Source organism: Odocoileus virginianus, chromosome 7 (assembly GCF_023699985.2).
Source record: "Odocoileus virginianus isolate 20LAN1187 ecotype Illinois chromosome 7, Ovbor_1.2, whole genome shotgun sequence".
NCBI classification, from domain to species: domain Eukaryota; kingdom Metazoa; phylum Chordata; class Mammalia; order Artiodactyla; family Cervidae; genus Odocoileus; species Odocoileus virginianus.
In genome coordinates this window covers 30,549,848-30,574,547 of record NC_069680.1, presented here as the reverse complement: position 1 = coordinate 30,574,547, position 24,700 = coordinate 30,549,848, and the positions used below count along the sequence as shown (strand labels likewise).

The 24,700-nt window shown below is 50.1% G+C and overlaps 1 protein-coding gene across 1 annotated transcript in view; it reads right to left on the bottom strand.

The window, feature by feature from the left end:
* MGMT (O-6-methylguanine-DNA methyltransferase) overlaps nt 1-17,909 on the bottom strand; it is a 277,591-nt gene extending 259,682 nt beyond the window's left edge. The window contains exon 1 of the mRNA XM_070470422.1: nt 17,829-17,909. The gene's annotated coding sequence lies outside the window, so the exon portion shown is untranslated. The remainder of the gene's footprint in view (nt 1-17,828) is intronic.
* Nucleotides 17,910-24,700: the final 6,791 nt, after the last annotated feature.

Sequence of the window (24,700 nt, the reverse complement as noted above, 5' to 3'; positions counted from 1 at the left end):
TCCCATGGAGAATACTGGAGTGGATTGCCATTTCCTTCTCCAGGGGATCTTCCTGATCCAGAGATTGAACCCAGGTCTCCTGCATTGGCAGGCAGATTCTTTAACACTGAGCCACCTGTGAAGCCCCTCCTTGGGAGTAAAACCCCAAATAACATGCTTTAAATTTCTTAACAGAAACTCAACTTGTTTCTACCAACATCACCAAACACCTATATGTCACTCACCCATGAATCACTCCCAGGCTTGACCTGAATCTACCTACCATAAGCAGGAACCCCCCGCCAGGCCATTTAAACACAGGAAACAGGCCGACGCACAAGGAACGGAGCATCACGAGGCCAGCAGGGGACGGTGAGCCCCCTCAGGACTTGGCTGCTCCCACCTTTCATCCCAGGGGACGCTGCGAAGATGAGGCGTCAGCATAGTGCAGAAGGCGGGAGCAAGAGCCACAGATGGCCAGCGGCTGCTGGGGCGGGGCCATTCTTGACAGACAAGTGGACACAGAGATCAGACAGGGAAGAGCCGTATTTGCAGCCCTCACCTGGGGCCCTCCACTCTCCCCCAGCGCCTCTCATGTCCACCAGAAGTCAGAGCTGAGCAACGCCACGTGGGGCGGCTCCAACGGCCACCCTGCAGCCGCGCTCTGCTTCCACAGAACGCCGGTGACACAGACCCGCCCTGAGATAGCCCCTGAGGTCAGGCCTCTCCCTGCGCCCGGCCCCTGAGTCAAGGAGGGCCAGCAGTGCGATCCACCTGGACCGTCCTTCTGAGTTCCCCGAGCAACACTGTGATACGCTTGGCTTCCACTGAGGACTCACAACAAAACAAAATTGAACCAAACCATTCCTGCATTTTTTTTAAAGCCAACATTAAATTGCTTACCATCCCTTATTCTAAAATTCCTAGACAAACTCCCCCACAGGAAAAGGTTTCTCTCTCCTGAATGGTGACATTCACTTACTGATCACAGCCTCTTCCCTTTTCATCGCGGGGCCTCCAGGCTCCATTTCAGATTCACGTGAACCCGCAGAAGCTATGCTTGGGCTTCCCTGGCGGCTCAGAGGGCAAAGCGTCTGCCTGCAGTGCAGGAGACCTGGGTTTGACCCCTGGGTCGGGAAGATCCCTGGGGAAGGGAATGGCTACCCACTCCAGTATTCTTGCCTGGAGAATTCCATGGACAGAGGAGCCTGGCAGGCTACAGTCCATGGGGTTGCAAAGAGTCAGACATGACTGAGCAACTAGAACTTTCACTTCAAGCTATCCTTAGCCTAGGTTTCCTGCCATATTTAATTTTCTTTACTAGCAACCACAATGACCAATACAGCCAAGAATCAGAAAACAAACAGAAAAGTCTTCTGCCAGCCAGAATGCTGTCACAAAATCCATGCACTAAAGGTCCCAGACTCTGAAACCAGCCTGCCTGGGTTAAAACAGCTAATATGAACAAGTGTCTCATATGTTCAAGATAGAAGAAAACATAAACATTATGAAAAACATAGAAGATGTAAGAGACCCAAATGGAATGCAGATGTAAAATAGACTATCTAAAATGAAAAATCACCTGATGTGATTTACAAAGTAGATATAGCAGAAGGGGGAAAAAGTGAGTGAAAATGAACATACATTTTTTAAACTATCCTGGAAGAGAGAAAAAGACTGCAGAAAATGAACAGCGCATCAGGAAGACATGGGACACATTAAACAGACTAACAAACATGCAACTGGGAGTCCCAGGAGAAGGCAGAAAATTATTTGAAGAAATAATTACTATTTCTTCGTATTTGATTAAAACCTATACTCACTATTGCAAGAAACTCAATGAAACCAAAGCAGACAAAAATATAAAGAAGTAAACCAAGGCAAATCATCAACAAATTGCTGAAAAGAAGTGTTAAAGAAAAAAACCTGAGAAGTGGTCAGAAGAGGTGGGGAAAAGACGATTATACACAAAATTAAGAAGGACAGCAAACTGATCATCAGAAACTATGCAAGGCAGGACACAATGGAACATATTTAAAGCATGGAAACAGGCAACAAGGGTCCATCTAGAATTCTGTGGTGGGCTGCAGTCCACGGGGTCATGAGAGTCGGACACGACTGAGTGACCTCACTTTCACTTTTCACTTTACTTCATTGGAGGAAATGGCAACCCACTCCAGTGCTCTTGCCTGGAGAATCCCAGGGACGGGGGAGCCTGGTGGGCTGCCGTCTATGGGGTCGCACAGAGTCGGACACGACTGAAGCGACTTAGCAGCAGCAGCAGCAGCAGGATTCTGTGAGAGGCAAAATATCTTTCAAGAATGAAAGTGAAAATAAAGCCTTATATGCAAAACAGAAAAAGAGACTCAGATGTATAGAACAGACTTGTGGACTCTGGGAGAAGGCGAGGGTGGGATGTTTCAAGAGAACAGCATTGAAACATGTATATTATCTAGGGTGAAACAGATCACCAGCCCAGGTTGGGTACATGAGACAAGTGCTCGGGCCTAGTGCACTGGGAAGACCCAGAGGGATCGGGTAGAGAAGGGGGCGAGAGGGGGGACCGGGATCGGGAATACATGTAAATCCATGGCTAATTCATTTCAATGTATGACAAAAACTACTGTAATGATGTAAAGTAATTAGCCTCCAACTAATAAAAATAAATGGAAAAAAAAATAATAAAGAGATGTGCAATCATGCAAAAAAAGAAAAAAAAGGTAAGCCAATTCATATACTAGCAGACCTTTATCTGAGAAACATTGGTGCAAGTTCCATAAGCATAAAAAAAGGACTGCCAGATGGAAATTCAAATTTTCCAAGAGTGAAGAGCATACAAATGGTAAGTATGCAAATAAATATAAAAGTGTTTTTCCAATTTTAATCTCTTTTAAAAAAATTGACTGCCTAAAACAAAAATAATAAAAGTATGTTTTGGACTTTATAACATATGTAGAAATAAAACATACTAAATAAATATAATCCCCCCAAAAATAGGATGAGAGAAACTGAAATATACTCATGGAAGGTTCTCACACTGTACATGGCGATGAATAATATGATGTGAATGCAGACTATGATGAGCTAATTATGACCATCACACACCCTAGAGCCAATGGGAGCCAATGTAGATGCATGGTACATTGAAATCATTTTTAAAATATATTCAAGTAGTCTGAACAAAGGCAGGAAAATGGAGGGAGAAGAGTGAAGAACAAACAGAACAAGGAGAAAACAAATATCAAGGTGGTGCCCTTGAACCCAACCACACTGGTAATTACATAACATGTCAGTAGTCTGAATACTTCAATTTTAAAGACCTTATGATTAACAATCTGTCTACAAGAAACATGTGTTAAATGTAAAGATAAAATGTGAAAGAATGGGAAAACATTCACCATAGAAACAGTAATGGAAAGAAAGCTGGAGTGGCTATATCTGAATATCAAACACATAATTTCTAAATAAGGAAATTGCTGAGACTAAAGGCCATTAACAGTAAAAGGGTTAATTCACCAAAAGGACATAAAAATTCTAAATATGCATGCACCTAATAAAAGACTTTGAAACAGATGAAGCAAGAACAGAGAATACAATAGGAAACAGACAAATCTCCAGCAACAGTTGGTGATTTCAACACTCCTTTCCTATAATTTATAGAACAGGGAGACAGAAAAGCAGTAAAAATATATTAAATACAATACTTGAGCAACAAAAAATGTTTAGTGTTGCTTAAATGAATTAGTAAATATTTAAAACTTTTTCAATTTAACTTTCATCGGGGTGATGTATGACTCTGGAGTCTCCAGGGAGTTTTAGGAGTGCAAAGTTGCCGAGCCCAAGCAGTGACAGGAATACAGGCATAGAGGGAAGAGTCCTGTGATCTTGGCCTGCCCACTCCACCTGCTCTCTCCATCCAGAAAACCCAGGGCCTTTCAGAACCCGATCGCCCACCTGCAAACACGGGGAAGAAGAGAGGTGCACCCCATTTCTCCACCCGACGCCCAGGTCACAAGGAGAGGGACATGAGCACACCCCGTGTATCAAAGGAAAATGCCTATTGGCCCCATCTTTCTAGACACTGGCTACCACCTCCACCTCTACCATCACCTGCACAAACTTTTCCACAAAAATCTGATTACAGTCTCTCTAGGAGACTTCCTCCTCAACCACCACTACAGAACTTATCGCTATTTCAGCTTAAAGCTGGAAACAAGGAGGGTGAAGAAATAATGCTTTGGTAGAGCAAGTCAGTGTAGGAACATGAAAGCAGTTAAAACTCATTAGGTTTCTGGTCAAGACGCAAGACCGCCGTCCCCCCAAAATCAAGCAATCTATTCTAACTGGGTTCTCATGGTCACTGTACAACGGGGCTCTTCGATACAACATCCCGAAGGCCCAATACACACCTGTAAAATACACTCTGAGCAGCCTGAAGTGTTTTTATGCCACGGCGCTCCCAGATCGATGACTGCACGTCCCCGCCCTGCCCGCTGGGGGCGGGGCACGCGGGGGGCACCTGTGGTATCAACACAAGTCCCGTAAGGAACGCAGGACACCAGAGCAGGCGTATAAAACGGGTCACCTGCTGGAGCTCCATCCAACCTGCTCTGGGGACAAACCGATACTACGGTTGGCACAGAACCCGTTTACAGACTGTACGCCACGGCACGAGGCCCCTCTCATTGATTTCAAGGCTACACAGAATCAGTCGCCAATAGTTACAAGAGGGCCCTCAAGGTTAATCACATTCTTAGACTCTCAGTATGGAACTACACGACAAGCATAGCTGCGCTGATAAATAAAACATCACTGAGGATCCAAACCCGCATTTCAGGTGTTGACAATACGGTATTAGACACAGCACACAGCCCCGCCCCGGAGCCCAGCCTCTCCCCGGCACACGGCAGTCTCTCCCAGCCACCGCTGGGCCCCCGAGTGGGCCTGGGAGCAGAGTGCCGGCCATCCTCTGGACACACAAAGGGCTGGAGCTCAGAAATAGTGAAAGTTCACAACTGCAGCGTTCCTTGCAACAATCCTAAAAATACCCACACGTTTGAGGCGTCCTGCAGAACCAACAACACATACTGTGGTTTCTGGCAAACTGGCGACCTGGGCAGACGTAAATCTAAGTCTCCCACTGTTATTTACTACATTCCCCCCTTGATGGCCTCAGTTGTAACATGGGCCAGTCTGGTGCAAGTGGAGGCTGGCAGGCTTCCAGGGAGAAATGCCCTGCTTAGTCACCAACTCTACAGAGACCTCCAAAAATCGCCAAGACACCTTAGCATGAAAAGCGGCAAACTGCATGGTTCTTAGGATCCTCGCTAGAGCCCAACAGAATGACCACATGCTGCTGCTCAGTTCCAGCAGGAGCAGCGTACGAACTGACCCAGGATCAAGAAAAAACAAAAAGCGACAGAAACTCCCAACCAACCAGCTGAGGCTGTAGGCCAGTACTATTACCCCTTTTCGTGCTTAAGAAACCCAGTCATCCGGTATTTACTTCAGTCCCACCTCCCAGCTTCCCTCAGGGCCTGGGACCCGGACTGCTTTCCAGCAGGGTCCGCCCGGCACCAGGATTAACACCAGGCCTGTCCGTGGTCCGCTGGCCCTCTGGTGTCTTGACCAAATCTGCCAGATTTCCTTTCTGAAACCTCTGGGACCCTGCTAAGAAGACTTGGGTTTCTGTTCATCCCTGTTTTCTTTTATTCTGATAGACACATCTTTCGGGATGCCAAGAGCTAAACCTGCAAACAGTCCTATTTTGAGCACTGATTACCAAGTTATCTTTATCTCTAAATGCCAACTTCATATGCAAACCCCTCATGAGTTCTGTGCTTTTGAAGTAACATTATTTAGTCTGCACCTCACCTTGTATTAGTTAGATCAAGCTGCTGTAACAGAATACCACATACTAAGTGGTTTAACAGACAGAAATTTATTTTCTCACAGTTCCAGAGACTGGCAAGTCCAAGATCAAGGTTCCAGCTGATTTGGTTTCTGGTGAGGGCTCTCTTCCTGGCTTGTAGACAGCTGCTTGTTGCCCAGTAAGATCACCCTCTCTCTTTTCTTACAAGGCCATCAATCCTACTTGGATCAGGTCCCCTTCTTCAAACCTCATTTATTCTAAATAATCCCCTAATGTCCCCATCTCCCAATACTGTCACAGTGGGGGTCGGGGCTTCAACATGTGAATTTTAGAGGCACGTTCTATCCACAGCAACCTGTGCCCTGAATCCTTCGCTGGGCCATGCATCAGGCAGAAACCCCACGCCAGGCCACAGAGAGTTTCCAAGACAGAATGCCAGCATCGAGAGCCGAGAACAATACACGTCAATCAGGAAGCCGAGTGCACGTGTGATGGACCCAAGGGGAGGAGGCATCACGGGCGGAAGCGGCTCCAGCAGGGCGGGGCCGCGGGAAGGATTCAGGGAGAGCCTGGGAGCAGACAGGGTCTACGATCGGGCTGAATCAGAAGAGGATCCCTAGGCAAGAGTCTTTGGGGCCTCCCACCCATTCACGCCGAGATGGAAGAGCTGACGCACAGGTTTCGAGAGAAGCTGCAGGGACGAACGTGGAGGGCCTTGGGGCTAAAAAGTGGCGCCAACAGGAGCCTCACAGGCTCGTGTTCCTCTGGGTCCTGGGTGGGACAGAGGGGTCCCCTTGGAGCATCTCTGCACCCTTGCCTCCAATGGGAGGAGGAGGAAGCAGCCCTCGCTCCCTGTATCTGCCTGGGTGCCCAGCTTACAGGGCCCCATGGGGCAGCAGTGCTCAGGGACAGAAGCAGGGAGACGGCGTGGGGCGCTCCAGGCAGAAAGGACCCAGGCGGCTGAGGCCGGAGCCAGGCAGCGCCTCCATCGGTGGTGGAGGGACAGGAGATGGGAAAGGTCAGTCCACAGTCCACGTGGACTTTGCTCTCCACCCCAAGAGACAGTCTCCAAGCTGAGAGCTGACAGAGCTGGCCTGGCCCCGCGCAGAGAACCTGCCTGGCTTCCAACAGGTGACCCCCCAACCGAGCTCAGCCCTGGGCAGCCCGGTGCCAGGGCCCCGCTGTGCTGAGCTGGGACAGGGAAGCAGTGGGCATCCAGACAGCAGAATGGAGCAGACACCCGCACAGCCAGGCCTCAGAGTTTCCCTAAGTAGTGGGATCTTCCACACGAACACCAGGGCAAGACGGAGGCAGGTCAAATAGCTGCTTCCATGCCTGAAACCACCGGAAACATGATTTCCGGCCAATTCAAAAGAATATCTCACTAACCTTCTCCAGAATCCACCCCACCTGGACTGTCAACAGTCATGTGGAAAAGGACCTCGGGCCCAAAGAAGGTCTCTGAGCAAGAAAGCTGAACAGACAGGAGAGAACACCAAGAGGAAATCAGAACTGTAACCTTAGGAGGCTTTTCTGGCCTGACAGATGGTCCAGAGGATACCCCTGGAGAGCAGCAAGTTCCCAGTCCACAAGGCCAGGACAGAGGCTCCAGGACATCTTCTCATCACACTCACAGCAAAAACAAACAGGTTAGGAACATCTAAGAGGAAGTCTTCACAGCCCATACTTTTGTAGGGAAACTGAACTCCTGATTGTGACTCAGGGCCCACGTGGGTTCAAGCCGGTGTTGGGGCGACAGCGAGCATGTCACCCCCAACCCAGGACCGAGCGTGTCCAGGGCTATCAACCATTCAGCCTGCCCGGGGTCCCCAGTGTCAGCCCAGAAAGTCCCACGTCCCATTAAACCGCTGGCTGCCCAGGACGGACAGAACGCACGGCTCTCTGGAGCCTGTCCTTCTGTGGGCAGAAGGCGACCACACCAGTAGTCAGAGGGGTGGATAGTGTTGCATTTCAGGAATATTTTAGAACCTGCATTTGGTTCTAAGTAACCATTCCTGCAACAAATTTCAACAGCCCCCTGCCGGGCACAGCCACCTGCCGGTGACCCCCACGCCCGCCGCTGCCCTCCTCCCCAGCAGCCCCTGCCCCCAGGGCGGCCCGGAGACGGATGGCCGGTGCGGGTCCAGCAATCAGCCAGCGGCTGCCTCGACTCACCATCCATCTGACTCGACAGCTTAATCTGATGATAACACAGTGGTGACAGAAACAGATTCTTCTGCACAATAAAGAATAGCACACATGGGCTTTTCTCGGGATAGCTGGCTAAATTCAGTAACTTTTGGAAATACATCATTTCTGTGCCCCGTCCTTTATTCAAGGAACTTCCACTTGAGTGTGGAAAGCCTCACGAGGAAGGGTCACTGCTCACTTCCAGGACATCAGCTCCTCTGAGTCCCTGTCCCCCCTGCACCGTCCCTCCAGCGTGGCGGAGCCAGGCGACCAGTGCGGCACGTGGCGACCTCGGGCGGAGTGTGGCTGTGGGCATGTCGCCAAGGAAGCACCTGTCTTCCTCTTTCCCCCGCCTCCCCCGACCATGCCCACCGGGACCACCCAGGACCACCTGGGCCTCCCTCCTTGGCCACTGCCTCTCATCCTCCAGCGTGGGCTCCCCGGCCACTCGGCCAGCCCCACGACCCGTGACCTGCATCTGAGGAGGCTGAGCACACACCTTATTGGTAATCTACATTCTGATGTGATTGCACGCCCCAATCTTGACAGTTTCATTGTACGGATTCTGTGACTACCTGCAGGAAAGTGCAGGTAACCCCACGGAGCGCAGGATGGGGAGGCCTGTTAATGAACCTCACTGCTCCCCGCTGATAGTTCTGCCTGAACGAACAGGTACAGTAAGGCAACCTCCCAGCTTCAGAACCCAAATGCCAGGCCTGACAGACAGGGCCGACTCCCCTCCACAGCCAGCTTGCCCCCACTTCCCACTTCCTGGAGGACTGTCTCATGGGAATAAAACACATACACACCAAACGCTGGCTCCTCTCTTTAACAAACGGGACCCTGAACTCGGGCCTCTCCTCCAACTGTCCCTCCATCACCCCACACTCCTCACCAGAAATGCCCCCAGACAGACCCACCCCGCAGCACTGGCCTGACAGACTGCACGTGACGGCACCTCCTGACATACAGGCATGCATCTTTACACCATGCTCTGACCCTGAAAACGACTTCTGACAGCACCCCTGTTTCACGGCTACAAAGGCGGCTTGCAAGGTGGATGGGAAACGCCTGCACTATTTACAAATATACTAGGGCTGGTCACTCCTACCCCAGGGCCCTGTGCAGGCCACACACTCACAGGCAAGACAAAGACCCCGAGTGTCCCCCTCAGCAGTGACCTCAAGGATTCTCTGGGACCAGCTGGGTGAAGTTCCCATCAGGCCTTCAAAAAATGTATAAGAGTATCACCACTGCACTGGCCAGAACCTTCTGGAATGCTCCTCTATCAGGCTGAACCCGACAGGAGGGTAAAGAGACCCAAAAATAAGGCCCATTTCCCCATACACACAAAAGTCACTGCAGATCGAATTCTGACAAAGCTCACCTACCAGACCTCATTACCCTTCACGCAGGAAAGCAAAAGTGAAGTCGCTCAGTCATGTCTGACTCTTTGCGTCCCCATGGACTGCAGCCTACCAGGCTCCTCCATCCATGGATTTTCCAGGTAAGAATACTGGAGTGGGTTGCCATTTCCTTCTCCAGGGGATCTTGCCAACCCAGGGATTGAACCCTGGTCTCCCGCATTGCAGGCAGATGCTGAGCCACCATCGGAGCCACAGGGGAAGTCCGTGCGGGAAGACAGTGTCACATGCTGGTGTTGCTGCTGGTTCCCGGCCGTGGCCACAGTGACAGAGTCAGTGTCTGGTCCTCCAGGAAGTTCTTTCAGTTTAAAGGGTGGTTAAGGTCGAGCCTTGTACAGAAGAACTGTACAAAAAAGATCTTCACGACCCAGATAATCACGATGCTGTGATCACTCACCTAGAGCCAGACATCCTGGAATGTGAAGTCAAGTGGGCCTTAGCAAGCATCACTATGAATAAAGCTAGTGGAGGTGATGGAATTCCAGTTGAACTATTCCAAATCCTGAAAGATGATGCTGTGAAAGTGCTGCACTCAATATGCCAGCAAATTTGGAAAACTCAGCAGTGGCCACAGGACTGGAAAAGGTCAGTTTTCATTCCAATCCCAAAGAAAGGCAATCCGAAAGAGTGCTCAAACTACTGCACAATTGCACTCATCTCACATACTAGTAAGTAACGCTCAAAATTCTCCAAGCCAGACTTCAGCAATATGTGAACCGTTAACTCCCAGATGTTCAAGCTGGTTTTAGAAAAGGCAGAGGAATCAAAGATTAAATTGCCAACATCCGCTGGATCATCAAAAAAGCAAGAGAGTTCCAGAAAAACATCTATTTCTGCTTTATTGACTACGCCAAAGCCTTCGACTGTGTGGATCACAATAAACTGGAAAATTCTGAAAGAGATGGGAATACCAGACCACCTGACCTGCCTCTTGAGAAACCTGTATGCAGGTCAGGAAGCAACAGTTAGAACTGGACATGGAACAGACTGGTTCCAAATAGGAAAAGGAGTACGTCAAGGCTGTATATTGTCACCCTGCTTATTTAACTTATATGCAGAGTACATCATGAGAAACGCTGGGCTGGAAGAAGCGCAAACTGGAATCAAGATTGCCGGGAAATATCAATAACCTCAGATATGCAGACACCACCACCCTTATGGCAGAAAGTGAAGAGGAACTAAAAAGCCTCTTGATGAAAATGAAAGAGGAGAGTGAAAAAGTTGGCTTAAGGCTCAATATTCGGGAAACGAAGATCATGGCATCTGGTCCCATCACCTCATGGGAAATAGATGGGGAAACAGTGGAAACAGTGACAGACTTTATTTTGGGGGGTTCCAAAATCACTCAGATGGTGACTGCAGCCATGAAATTAAAAGACGCTTACTCCTTGGAAGCAAAGTTATGACCAACCTAGATAGCATGTTAAAAAGCAGAGATGTTACTTTGCCAACAAAGGTCCATCTAGTCAATGGTGTGGTTTTTCCAGTGGTCATGTATAGATGTGAGAGTTGGACTGTGAAGAAAGCTGAGTGCTGAAGAATTGATGCTTTTGAACTGTGATGTTGGAGAAGACTCTTGAGAGTCCCTTGGACTGCAAGGAGATCCAACCAGTCCATCCTAAAGGAGATCAGTCCTGGGTATTCATTGGAAGGACTGATGCTGAAGCTGAAACTCCAATACTTTGGCCACCTCATGTGAAGAGTTAACTCACTGGAAAAGACCCTGATGCTAGGAGGGATTGGGGGCAGAAGGAGAAGGGGTTGACAGAGGATGAGATGGCTGGATGGCATCACCGACTTGATGGGACATGGGTTTGAGTAAACTCTGGGAGTTGGTGATGGACAGGGAGGCCTGGCGTGCTGTGATTCATGGGGTTGCAGAGTTGGACACGACTGAGCGACTGAACTGAACTGAACTGAACTGAAGGTCAAGCCTCCTGAAGACAGTGACTTGGGGCCGTCATAGCCAGGTGGTGCCCACTGGGAACGTGCTCGCTAAGCCCCCTGGCCTGCTCCAGGCCCACAGAGCACAAGCTGGCCATTGGCAAAGTGCCCCTGGACGCTCAGAGCTCTGCCACTGAGCGGAAGCATCTTGAGGCCAGCCACCTGGCGGCTCCCAGATCATCCGCTGTAAAAACTGCCAACAGGCAGCTGGGCGAACCACCTCCTTAGAGACAGAAGGGGTTTCAGAAACTTGGCAAATCAGCACCAGGCTTCATGATCCTCCAGACCCAACAGGGGTCCACAGACATGTGGATCCACAGACACAGGGGAGGGGGAGCCCAACCGAGACCCCATCCCCAGTCCTGCCTCCACCAAAAACAGTTTTGTGACTGAGTTAACAAATAACAGCTACAATTATGCAGAGTTCTCCACGGGCCAGGCCTGGGCTGATTCCCCCCAGATGGAATTCTCTCCCAATAACCCCAACAGCCCTAAGAACGACAATGCCATTCTCCTCGTTTTTAGAGAAACCAAGGTTCAGAAAAGGTTTAGTGACCTCACTCAGGTCATAGACAGTAACTAGTAGAACCAGGTCCAAACTGAGTCAGTCTTGTTCCCAGTGGCTACAACCTTAACCATACGTATACCACCCCAAGTGAGGGCTTGGGTAGTGTAAACGTGTAAAACCAGGATGCTGACTGGTTGGGGTGGGGTATATGGATAAGAATACTGATTGGATGAAGGGAAAACAAGAATGCTGACTGGACTGAAAGTAAAAGACCCTGATGCTGGGAAAGATAGAAGGTGGGAGGAAAAGGGGACAACAGAGGATGAGATGGTTGGATGGCATCACCGACTCAATGGACATGAGTTTGAGCAAGCTCTGGGAGTTGTTGATGGACAGGGAGGCCTGGGGTGCTGCAGTCCACGGGGCCGCAAAGAGTCGGACACAACTGAGCGACTGAACTGAAAAGCAGGATGCTCACTAGCCTGGAGGGAAACAAGGATTCTGGTTGGTTCCTCACCCTTTTTCCAGTTAGTCTCATCCTTCTATGAGACTATGGTTCCAAATTAAAATTTCTATCCAGGTTGTGCTTCATGCTTCACAAACTGCCATCCATGACTTCCCGCGCTTACACTCGTCCAGCGGGACAGGGTCTGTGTGATCACAGCCATCCCGCAGAAGAGCAGAAGAGCTGGGGGGTCAGCAGCTGCCCAAAGCCACGCAACCAGGAAACGGCATCATGGGAACCCCTCCCGTGGTTCTCCCACCCACAATTCCAACACTTCATCAGTAAAAATTCAGTTCAGTTCCCCAAAACTGTATTTGGTTGTACATATGGAAGTTAACCCTGACCTGAGACCATAAAAATGCTTGTACCCGGAGAGTGAAAAAGACAGGCCAGCCATTCAGAAGGAAAGATGGGCGTGAAATATAATACGGCTGTCCCTGCTTAGCATCTGTTTGTAAAACTAATGCCAAAGTTTTGGTAACATCTGCATCTTCTGTCACAACCACAAGACCGAACACTAAAATGCTAGGATGACATGTCGGATTTGCAATTCGCAGAGATTCACCTGTCTCTGAGGACTTACAAACCGTACACAGACCCATAAGCACAGGCGGCTTAGAACAGTGAGGCCGGCTGCAGTGGACCCATGGGGGCGGGAGCCCGGAGCCTATGTGGGCTGGAGAGCTCTTCTCCACCATGATGAGGGGGGTGGTGGAGACCCTAAAGACTGCCCTGGAGATGCTCAAACATTAGGGACCTCTAGCGAGCTTGCAAAGACAGCCCCCTGGGTTCTGATCCAATAATCTCCTTTTTAACCAGCACCCTCGGCAACTCTGAGACCAGCAGGGCTCAGACCACCCCTGAGAAATGCTCTGCTACAGCTCGTGAATGTCCCACTTCAAGAGGAGCAACGAAGCCCACGTTTCAGGGGCGGCTCTTACTTCTGACACCAACAAGAAGGCCGGATCTGAAGGGGACACCCTCAGCCCCTTACAGTCCTTTGGTTTGGGGGGTAGCCTGTAGCTCAAAGTTTAAAAAAAACAAATGAGAAATAACTACCAGGTTTTTTTTTTATTATTATTAAAGTACAACATCTAAATGTCTTATCCCATATTCTGCCCTGAGATTCAGTTCCCTCTCCCACCCAGCCAAAACCTCTGAACATCCAGGGCTGGAATTGCCCGATCCGTCAATAAGGTAAGAGTTTTCTAAACTACTATCCATATGACTCAATTTGTCAGTAAAAACTGCCACCAGCGCTGTGCTTGCAGAAAAATGTCCATAAATGCGTTATTGCGACTGGCAGATCGATGTCTATAATAAAAACAAATAGATTTAACAAGTGCTGGCTTTTACGAGTCGTGCCATTGGTGGACCGCGCATTCAGTTTCACCCTAGACTTCTGGGAACGGGCAGCAGAGCCTGGCTGATCCTCTGCTGACTTCACAAGTGTTCCAGGTAGGAAATTATTCCAACAAGAAAATTTTCCAAGTAGGAGAGCAAGCATGCTAGGCATTTACTGCTCTCTCACAACTTCTCTCACAGCCACACACACACATGACAACACGTTTAACAACACTAAGAAAATGTTTCTGCAGAATTTTTAACTGGGTTTATCACAGCTGTGTCACAGGCCACATGAGTTTACTCCAGGTTGGGGAGATGGCGTATACCAGGGGGACATGAAGCCTGGAGATCCCCACTCCTCTGCTAGGCCTTCAATCTAACTAAAAACAGCTTGTGGCATCAGAAACAAGTGCCGCATTTAGCACATGGCCAAGGATGTCACAGGCTTTCTAGGTGGCCTGAGTAGAAAAGAACCTGTCTACCAATGCAGGAGACATAAGAGACACAGGTTCAATCCCTAGGTTGGGAAGATCCCCTGGAGCAGGAAATGGCAACCTGCTCTTGCCTGGAGAATCCCACAGAAAGAGGAGCCTGGCAGGCTCCAGTCCATGGGGTTTCAAAGAGTCAGACACGACTGAAGTGACTTAGTGTGTGTGCATGCACGCGCGCGCACACATCCACACACACGGATGTCACTGCTGTGTCAGTGGCCCCTGGGGCAGCCTATGTGTTTAGATGTTCAGCTGGAGCAGACATCATGAGGGCGGCAGCCACAGGCTGGCTTAACTGCCAAGGATTCCGAGCACTCTGACATGACACTGCGGCCCATTTATAGGTGAGAGCCACGACTGCCAAAACCACTCTGGTTCCTCCAAAGGTTACAAAAGGTCACAAAAATGCTTCGTTCCTTTCCTTAAGCGATTCATTTTAACAGCGATATAAAGGAGTAAGATAGTCACTGGATCCCATATATTCTTGATGTGGCTTTCACCAAACCTTACAACCCTCCTATATAGTAGGTCTAAGTGTTCCAGTCCATGGGGTTGCAAACAATTGGATATGACTTTGTGACTGAACAACACTGTCATTTTAAGAAAGTTTAAAAGAAAACTAGACTATTTCTTCCCACTGACCAGCAGATAAGCAGCAGTCACCTGAATGCCGCAGAACACACATCTCGCAGTCTTTTGTCTCGGTCAGTGGATGTCAAACGTTCATCTACAGAAGCCGAATACAAGGTTTCCCTGGTGGCTCAAGGGTGAACAATCCACCCGCCAATGCAGGAGACGCAGGTTCGATCCCCAGATTGGGAAAAGTCCTGGAGAAGCAAACAGCAACCCACTCTAGTATTCTTGCCTGGGAAATCCCATGGACAGAGGAGGCTGGCGGGCTACAGTCCATGGGGTCACAAAGAGTCAGACACAACTTAGTGACTAAACAACATGTCCAAGTCAGGCCTCCAGAGCTAATGGAATGGGAAAACTGATGTCAAAGAAGTGAAAACTAGCCACCCCGCATAGCTCAAACCTCCTTCCCTCACCCAGATAAACCACGAACACTTTCAGACCAAGGATGGGCACTGGCTTGGTTCATTTACCATGAGTATATATGAAAAGGTCACATTCCTCCAATGGTAACACTGGGTTGGCCAACAAGCTCATTTGAACATTTTTTTGGTCAACCCAATATTATATGTTTATATGTCTCTGATTTTTAAATCTTCAGGTTTCATTTAAGTGATAATCTATGGTAAGACCCAAGCTCGTTCAGCAAACAGTTGTGTCGGAAACTACGCAGGAAACGGGGTCACAGCAGACTGAGACAGGAGCCACAGGAGCCCCAGACACAAGCCTCAGCACCCCGAGGTCCCAACGATGTCAGAAGCCTCAGGGAAAGTGGCCAGAAAAGAGGAACTTCACACTGGGGCCAGGAAGGCAGGCGGGGTCAGAGTGAAAACAAACCTGGCAATAACATTAACAGATCACTACTGGCAAAGTGAGCAGAAGTGAGAGTCACTCAGTCACGTGACCCCATGGACTACAGTCCACGGATTTCTCCAGGCCAGAATACTGGAGTCGGTAGCCTGTCCCTTCTCCAGGGGATGTTCCTGACCCAGGAATCGAACCGGGGTCTCCCGCACTGCAGGTGGATTCTTTACCAACCGAGCTATCAGGGAGGCCAGGAGAGGATTTACTGGCAAAGAGAATTCAGAAATCACCGCTCTGCTTCCTGCTTTTCCTACAAAGGAGAATATAAGCTGAGAACAGCATTGATGCCCCCCAAAAAGGGAGTTGAAATATAAGTGTTGGTTTGAATCACTGGCTTCTAAATGTTTGTCCTCTGCAAAATAAGAATAAAGACAATTTGGAAGTTTATTTAAAAATACTGAGGACTGTAAACTGTTTGGTGTTCCTGAGAAATCAGGAGAAGAGGCCTGGAGGAGGAAGTCCAGAGGAATGCGCTTTCTCAGGCCTGCCTCCCCCTCCTCCCCCCAGGAAGGACAGAGGGCCCAGAGTGAGATACCCGTAGGGGAAACCGTGGAAGCGCAGGCCTGAGCGGAAGAGAAGGCCCAGGTGAGGCTCCACCGGTACTCAAGCAAGACCAACATAGAAAAAAAAGGTTTAAGAACCTTTGCAGCTGAACAAGAGTAAGACGTTAAACATTGTCCACACCTGGGGATTTTATTTCTTTAAACCTGGATCTCCAACAGTGAGGACTTTTAAAAGCAGCATCTAATAACACTAGTTAGGTCTAGTTTGTGTGATACAGATTTGTTTTAATGAAAAGAATGCTCACCAAGAAAAGTACCTTCGTATAGCTCTGCCCTTGAGGCCTGCTTTACCCTGCCCCCAGACTATAAGAGACATGACTCTCCCACTCAAATCCTAACTCAAACCAAGAATCCAAGGAGAAATGAAATGCCTCCCAGAGCCAGGCCAGCTCTCCTCGTGGGCTCTGGACCTCAGCAAGTGTGGACCTGGCGTCACTGCCTCCTGGGACAAGCTTGAGTTAACAGGTTATCAACCACCAGCTGGGGGTGGGAGGCGGCAGCTCTGACATCCTTTTCCTAAAGACAATCACCCCCAAGTCGTGCTAAGCTTTGTGATGTCTTTTCTACCTCCCTGAGTGTTTTCTGCACTGGGGGACTCATGAGAGCAACTCAGCCCCCGCCCACCATCACCTCCTGGGCAGGGAGATGAAGAGGAGCTCCTGGCTGAGATACTCTGAGTGAAGGCAGAGAGTTCAAGGCCAGTCTGATCCTTAGCTCTTTATGTTCAACACCTCCATGTTCTTCCGCAAATAGCAGCAAAGACCCTTCTCTGGACAAACGAGTCTCCCTCTGCCCGGTGACCATCCACGCAATCAAGCCAAAGCTGTGCTCACATATACAAAACGTGCTTCCGGAACAAAGTCAGCCAGGAGCTGAGACACAGCGAGAAACACCACGCTGAGATTCATCATGAGCCCAGGGAGTGAGGAATCCAGTTGAGAACTGCTCTCCTATGTTTATCTCGTCCTCGGGAACTACCGTGCCCAGGGTACCTGGCTCTCAAACTTCCACCTGGTCACTCCACGTGTCAGTGTTTGCAGACGCAACGAGGGCACGGTGTATACCAAGGCGGACCCTCCTCTCACACCAAGGAGCAGGACGTGAGGCCTCTGCACGGGCGGTCTGCTAAGGGCTCCTGCAAGGAGGGCCAGAGAAGGGGCTCCTGGAAGCTTCCTGGGAACAGAAGGCTGGGGAGCAGTGCAGAGCAGGAGGGCTTTGCAGGTGTTGACCAACTAGAGGTTTGGCAGGAGCAGCACAACTCCCAGGCCAGGCCACTGTCATTCTACTTGGAAGAAGAACCCAGGCTGGGAACCCCTGGGCACACCTGGTCGCTCCTGGGGCCAGCAAGGGGCGGCTGGGGGTCCGAGCGGGCCCCACCACCATGGCAAGGGGGGGCGGGGGGAGGGCCCGGAGGACCACTGGGGGCTGGGCTGCCCCACGGGCTGCAGACGCCTGCTCTCCCCGGGGAGAGCCCCGAACTTTGGCGGGAGGTGACCCAGACAACTCACCGCGCTGCCTAAGCCGCCAACCGCAAGAAGCTCAGAGCGCAGGACCACGCAGCGCCGAGGGAGCGCGGGAAGCCCGGGGGACGGGCGCGGGGCGGGGCCGGGGGCGGGGCCGAGGTCTGGGGGCGGGGCCTGGCAGTGTGCTGGGGCCCGCGAGAGCCGGGATTCGGCGGAAGTGCGGCGAAGACGCGGAGGGGCGGGACCAGGCCGAGGCTGGGGGCGGGGCCCAGGTCGGGGGCGGGGCCTGGGCGCGTGGGCCGCCGGATGGAACGCGCGCGGCAGCGGGGGCGGGACCTGGGCGGACAGGGGCGGGGCCTAGAGTGATGGGTCAGGGGCGAGGGTGGGTCCCGCTTCACCGCCGGCGCGCGCCCTGCCAAGTCGGAGCATGCGCAGTGCTGCGGCGGCGTCTGGGCCGACATCCCGCTCTGCGCAGGCTCGCTGGCCTGGGTGGTGCCGCCTGGCCAGGTTCAAGCTGGCTGCCAGGCCGGCTCCATCCTCGCTGCCGGGGCCTCGCGATCACTTTGCTGGTTCTTCCTACCCGAGAAGAGCTGGGCCGCAGCGCCTTCCCGCCTGTGCCCTCTGGGTGCTGTCTCAATTCCTGCGGGGTAGGAAGGACCAGCAACGTGAAGCACGTTTTGCTGTTTGTTCTGGTTTTTTTCTGTTAGCTCACTGTGCAACTTTAGGACGTTTTTTCAGCTTCTCTAATCCTCGAAGTCATCATCTGTGGGGCATCTCTGGTGGCTTAGTCGATAAAGACTCCACCTGATATGCAGGAGATATGGGCTCGACCCCTGGGTCGGGAAGATCCGCTGGAGGAGGAAATGGCAACCCACTCCAGTATGCTTACCTGGAAAAATTCCATGGACAGAAGAAGAGGAGCCTGGTGAGTTACAGTCCATAGGGTGGCAAGAGTTGGACACGACTTAGAGGATCTTTGTAATAATCCTCTGTATGTAGGCATGCACATGGGGCTAATAAACATCAGGGACAAGAATACACCAGTTTTCCTATAATGTGTACCTACCAGGACCCAATCAGACCTGGGATCCCAACAGAACTGAAGAAGGAAATAACACAAAAGTTGGATCAAGATGCTTACCAACATCCTGACAAGTGTACTGTGATGTAGTTGGACAGTTCATACATGTATCCTACTTTTCTTTTTATCTGAATAGTATTTTAATATGAATTCCTAAGCCATTATCAGCCTCTCTGATTCCCACCCCAGGAAAGAGAGACCATCTTGGTGCCTGTTTAAGTGGATTATGTGGCATCGGGGAAGACAGGTGAGAAAGAGTGAGAGGAGGGCAGCATCCAGGGGTCAAGCAGACACCTGGCTATGCTCAGCAGGACCCCCTCCTGGGGAGGCTGAGAGATGCTCCAGCCTCCTGGGGGGGGGGGGGGGCGCGCACTCCAGGGGCAGAAACCAAGGGAGGACACAGGAAAGGCCACCACCAAGGACTGGTCCTGCCAGAGACTAAGACTCTGTCTAGAATGTGACTCTCCCCTGAGCAGAACTACAGTTGCATTCCCTGTACTTACTGGTAAGTTCTTTTCCTTCTTGGTGATAATTTTCAAAAACTCAAATCGTTGTTTTCAAAAGTTCCCCTCCGCCTCATGCCCTTGTCCCATCACACCTGATCCTCATCTACAAGCACAAGGATGGCTCCCAATCAGGGAGCTAGCCTACTGTGTGAGGTTCACAGGGTAGGGAGATGCAGAATGCCGTCTCGCTATGCAGGCCACCTGATCTCGCTGTAGGATGACAGCGTTACACAGCTGGGTGAGGTTCCTTTGGGCTTTGCCATCCTCAGATCAATAAATCATACCCATTCTTCTCTGAACACGGGTTCCCATGAATAACTTTTTACAAAAGAGGTGGGAACCCCGGAAGCCTTCGCTCACCTTCACTCTGATTTCTTCACAAACCTCCCGGGATGTCCTTTACCATAAGCCGGCTTTCTTGTGGGCACTGGGAACAGTGTTCATTTGAATCATTTCTTTAAACATACAAATGGATACCGGGTTAAACAAATGAACACGGCATGTGATTGCTTCCAATGATTTGCAACCCAAGAAATTTGTTTAATAAGCCTCTCTTTCCAAGCTGCTTTGTGACATTAGAGACCATTTACAACAAAGCTGTCTTCAGTAGTCAAACTTAATCCTTACTACCCTGCCTTTGGGAAAAGAAGGGATTTTATAACGATCACTTAAAACCTTGTGTGGTTTGAAAGCCCTGAACTCCGGACAAACGTGTGAAAAGTCTTGGAACAAAAGAAACATTACAGAGCTCACCACTCGCCACTTTGTTTTACATAAGGTTTTCTTTAGGACCGCATCTCCATTTGAGAGCTTCGCCTATTAACACAATTGATTTTCTCAGCCCCAGTGTTCTATAAAGGTTGGAGCCAAAAGCTGGCCAGAGTCAGCATCCTGGACCTGGGCGATGTGGTCAACCAGCCCGAGAGGACAAGAGCACAGGGCGTCCTGGAGCGGGGTGGGGGAAGGAGACCCTTGGGACCTGGGAGTGAGCTCTGGTTGTCTCTGCTTACACTCTGCTCTGCCCTCGGGCTCAGCACAGCTGGAGCCAGTGTGGTGTGGACGAAGCACAGGAAGTCTTCTAAGAGGGGGAGGGGCCTTGGGCTCCATCCTTCTGCAGGGGGAGGGGAGCAGGTGGAAGAAGGCAGGTGCAGCCTTACCTGGAAGGTTCCACACGCTCAGCTCCTGCATTCCTACAAAGAGGCAAAAAGTCCTGCCCAGGGGCCCCTCGGTGCTTCTGTTGACATCTGGAACTGCTTCAGGCTCACCTTGGGTTCGGGAGGGCTCTTCCAGAGGCGGCAGGAGGCCTCCGTTCAGGACTCCTGAGACCTGTGTCATCTGGCCTGTTTGCTGCAGGGCTGGAGATGCTGGGTCTAATGGGATGACCCCCATGCGCACACAGCTGAGTGGTGCAGAAGATGCGGAAGTGGGATTTGCAATCTGGAACGGCGGTGGGACGGCAGGACAAGGCCCCTCCCTGCACCAAAGATCCCTTGCGTGCCTGGCCCTGAGCAGTGAGTGGCCCCACGTGGAGCAGACCCGATGAACAGCCAGGGTACCTGCTGGGGTTGAAGGCTTGATGTAAGGAAAGGCCTGGAAGACTGTGAGTGGCAACATTTTCATTGCCCCCAACCCCACCCCCCCCCCACACACAGGTGAAGGACTGCTGTCTTTTGCAGACTTTGGATCCAGTTGTCCAGTAATTGTTGTACAGAGAACATCTGAATCTTACATACCCTTCCTTCCAAAACATGGTGACTTTTGGTGATTATATATGTAAATGAGTGAATACAAGTCAGCTCTTCCTGACTTGTATTTAGAAAGAATATATTTGCATAAGTTGCTTAAAGAACCACTTCTGCCAATGTGAACACTGGGGGGAGTTTTCCCACCCTGAGCTGGCTATCCGGGTGTGGGTCACTGAGGACCTGGGATTTTGTTAGATGCTGGCCCTTTTGAAAGCAGCTCCTTCACTCATTACAAAGTGTTTTTGATCCATTTTCGGGTAGGGCTCTGTTGGTAACACATTGTTGGCAGTTTGGGCAGAATCTTTTAAGTGGTGTGAAGTGCTGGGGAGCATGCACCTGGGCCGCCAGGAGGAGGCGGGCCTCCCCTCACCTCTGCCCTTCTGGGATGAGCCGGGCGTGCCTGGGCTTCTGTGACTTGGAAATTAAAGCCAGAGACATGGGGATTCTGATGCTGAGATTGTGACTTGTCCTCGTTCTCGTCTTCCTGGGAAACTGCAAAGCAGAATGCAGACAGGAACACCAGCCACACTCAAAATATTAATCTGAAGAAGGAAAAGTGGTGTCTTCCCCCTGAGACACCTCCCCCCTGGTGTCTTCAATCTGTCTCCAGTGCACTGAGCTATGGATTTAAAGTGCTGTGCTTAGTCGCTCAGTTGTGTCCAACTCCTTGCGACCCCATGGACTGTAGCCCGCCAGGCACCTCTGTCCATGGGGATTCTCCAGGCAAGAGTACTGGAGTTGATTGCCATGCCCCCCTCCAGGGGATCTTTCCAACCCAGGGATCAAACCCAGGTCTCTGGCATTGCAGGCAGATTCTTTGCCATCAGAGCCACGAGGGAAGCCCACTGATAAAAAGTAACACTAGGCAAAGATGGAAAGAGAAATAACCACATGAAGGGCAAAACTGGTAAGGATGGTGCAGGGGGCTCTCTGCCCAGTTGTCCCTTTATCTGCTAGCATGAGATGACCCAGATGAATCTGGGGAGTCAGGAATGACGAGAGTGAAGTCCTGGGAGTGGTCTCTCCTTCTGTCTCACCAGCAGTCCCTGGAGATGAAGCCCTCCTTGGTCCAGAAGGCCACTGGACAGGAAGAGACAGAGTTCTCATTCCTGGTGGGAAAGGGAGGAGAAGCTGGAGAGGGTCACTCCCCAGGGAGGGGCCTTTCCCAGTTGACAGAGGTCTTTCTGATGCAACTGGGAAGCCATTTAATAAGCTATGGAAATAAAGGGCTTTTAAGAGGAGGTCAGCCGGTCCAGCTCAGAGAAGTGGAGAAGGGAGGGCTTCAGGGCAACAGAGAGGCCAGCTTTCCTCTCCTCTTCAGCTCCAGGCATGACCCTCATCTCTACCTTGACCTCAGCACTACCTCCTTTCAGCTCTGCTTCCTTAGAGATGAAACAAATTCCCTCTCCCAGCTTCCCCTGGGGGGAAAAAGAAAATCACAGGGAAGGGTTCTGATTGGCCCAACACAGGTGACTCTGACACATTCTGGACCAATCACAGCAGCTGGGGGGATGAGGTACCATCCCAGGGGACACATGAGCCTGTGTGGCCAGGAGAACAGATGTGATGAGGGCGGGATTTCCAAGAGGTAGGGAGCCACCGTGTTCGTACCCTGCCTGCTCACGGGGATGGGCCACCTACTGTGTGCCCGGCCCTGGCACATCAGCTCACATGCGATCTCTCCAGTCGTCACAACTTTCCATCACTGTCTGTGGGTGGGTGGGGCAGCCAGGGCGGCAGGAGGGGAGGTGCTGGGCTTCCTACGGCCCCTTTTCCTCCTGAGGAGTAGAGGTGTTCTCTGCCACCAATAAGTGCCCAGGTGGGCTTGACTTTGTGTAGTGGCATCTTCTACAAAGTCTGTGGACTAGGGGACCTTTTTCACGGGGCTCATGAATGAAGACCACTTGGTGCCAGCCCAGGGTGCTATCCTAGAGTTGAACCCCCACCACTCAAGGAAGGCCAAGCAAAGCATTGCCAAATTGTGCCTAAATTCGTCTAAGATGAGGTGCCTTCATCTTAGGGATTATCTTCAATAGCACTTTATTGGATTCATTAAATTATTTAAGTGCTAGAAAGATAAGACTCAGAAATTAATGCAATAATAATAGCTGAATATTATCAATGGCTTATTAGGTAGCAGTCCCTGGGCTGGGTCTTTGATGCTCATCATCTTTTTGAATCCTCACAATAACCATATAGGGTAGATAGTATAGATAGTTATCATTATCACAGTTTTGGAAATGAGGAAACAGAATGGTTGAATAATTTGCCAAGGCCACACAGCAGTGAGTGTTAGTATTGTTTACATCCTGGTTTACTGTGTCTTTGACTTGCGGAAGCAGTACCATAATGGGAACTGTGTCCACTAAGTTTCATGGGGGGACATTCCTGGCTCTCTGCTTCAAGCTCTGCTGTCTCCACTGTATGTGGCAAATCTCCCATCAGACAGCCTATTGGACCACTCAGATTCTTGCCTGGGTTCAGTTAATTGCTGCTGGGGCAACAAGAAGGGACCATGTGACTTGGCCATCTTTGCTAGGAAGGAATCATATCAAGATTAAAAAGAAAAAAAGGGGGCCCAGACCACACTGTTGAACTCTTGGATCCAGCCAGATCTGAAGGTAGCCACCCTTGGACTTTTTTGTGTGACAGTGAATTCTTTTGTTTGAATAGGCAAATTTGTGTTGTGTTTCTGTCATTTGTAACCACAAGTCTTGGCTGTTATAAGACTCAAGCATCCTGCAGATGCTGCACTACCTATTCTTAACGTGTATTATCCTTTTAAGAACTAACAAGTTTGTGAGACAGACATCATTACATTTATTTTATAGTGAAGAAACTGAGGCTTTCAGAGGTCAAGTTACTTGTCCAAAGCCACTCAGATATGAAATGGCAGAGGTGCAGCTTGCACAGAGTTATTGATCCTCCAAGGATTAAAATTATTAAGAATTTTCCCAATTCTTAAGAATGTGGGATGGTGGAAAGGAGGAAAAAGTAAAGAGGAGAGAGGGGGAGGGACGAAGTGAGGAAGAGAGAAAGAAACAGAGAAAGGGCTCGGTTAGCATTTTTGAACTGAGGAATTTAAAATCTTTTGGTGGCAAGTTATGATGGTGTATTTCTAAGGCTTAGGAATTTTATCCTGCTATTTGTTCTTCAAATAAAAGAATCAGAGTCACTGACTTAGTTTAAACCAACTCCAAAGACTGCAGAGTTGACTCCTGATTAAAAACTTGTCTTTCTTAGTCGGAGAGAGGAAGAGCAGATATGACTTCCCTGAATGTGTTGCATCTTGCAAATTTGATTTTCATTTGTAGCACTTGAGAATGTCGATGATTGGAAACATGAAACTTGATTATTAACAAGTTAGAAATAGTAACTGAATATTCACTCTGCCATCTACCGTGCCTGTATGATAAAAAATAAATTGGAAGACATTTAAACATGACTTTAAAGGTGATTCTGGAATCATTAGTCTTGCAGGTTTTTTTTGCTCCATACTAGGGAGTCTGGGCCTTCTCAGGAGGCGCTAGTGGTAAAGAATCTGCCTATCCATGCAGGAGACTTAAGAGACAAAGGTTTGATCCC